This window comes from Strix aluco, chromosome 5, assembly GCF_031877795.1.
Source record: "Strix aluco isolate bStrAlu1 chromosome 5, bStrAlu1.hap1, whole genome shotgun sequence".
Taxonomy (NCBI): domain Eukaryota; kingdom Metazoa; phylum Chordata; class Aves; order Strigiformes; family Strigidae; genus Strix; species Strix aluco.
Window position 1 is genome coordinate 42,127,083 of NC_133935.1, and position 1,083 is coordinate 42,128,165.

General features: G+C 46.6%; 1 non-coding gene across 1 annotated transcript; it reads right to left on the bottom strand.

Annotated features, from left to right (window-relative positions):
* Window positions 1-654: 654 nt before the first annotated feature.
* On the bottom strand, window positions 655-727 carry TRNAK-CUU (transfer RNA lysine (anticodon CUU)). The gene has a single exon. It is a non-coding gene; the product is annotated as a tRNA-Lys (tRNA).
* Window positions 728-1,083: the final 356 nt, after the last annotated feature.

The window sequence follows — 1,083 nt, forward strand, 5'->3', positions numbered from 1 at the left end:
CACAGTGTCTTAGAATGTCTTTGATGTACCAAATGTAATTTCTTTCTTCAGTGTTAAGAAGAAATACAATTAATGGAAGTTGTAATCTCATTCAGATCACCAGCAGATATCCTAGGTACTGAAATGTCTGAAAAAATGGCAAATTTTCAAGCTAGAGAGATACAGTGCCTAGATTCAGTTAGGAATTTAAGAAATGGTCTGTCCTGGTTTTGGCCAGGATAGAGTTAACTTTCCTTGGGCTGAGAGGGAGCACAGCTGAAGGGCTGGGTCCTGATCGATCACTGGAGCATTCCGTGTCATGTGACGTCAAGCTCAGCATATAGGCGGGCGCGTGCTCTCTCACCGGTGGGCGTTGTTTGTTTTGTTTTCCCTTCCGGATCGGCTGGGCGGTCTTCTCTGGTGGGTTGAGATCGCTGCTGGGGACGGGCTCTGTACTGGTCGCTGTTTGGTGAGCCACTACTGCATTTTACCTGTTTTGGACTACTATCATTACTGTTGTTCTTTCGCTAAGTAAATTTTTATTATTTAACCTACAAATTTCCAATTTTTTTTTTTTCTCTGTTGCTACCCTATTTCACCGGGGGGCGGGGGGAGTAAGCAACTGGCCACGTGGCAATTTGCTACTGGCTGAGTTCAAACCACAACAGTTTTTGACGCGTAACATGGGGCACGAACCCATGACCCTGAGATTAAGAGTCTCATGCTCTACCGACTGAGCTAGCCAGGCAAAAACTTCTTTTGCTGTATTACCCCATACAATGATGTCATCAATGTACTGTAAGTGCTCCGGGGCTTCACCCTGTTCCATTACAGTCTGGATCAGTCCATGGCAAATGGTGGGGCTGTGTTTCCACCCCCGGGGCAGCCAATTCCAGCTGTATTGGACACCTCTCCAGGTAAAAGCAAACTGTGTCCTGTATTCCGCTGCCAGAGGGATGGAGAAAAATGCTTTGGCAATATCAGTTGTGGAGTACCACTTGGCTGCCTTCGACTCTAGTTCATACTGAAGTTCTAGCATGTCTGGCACGGCAGCACTCAGCAGTGGTGTGACTTCATTCAGGCCATGATAGTCTACTGTTAGTC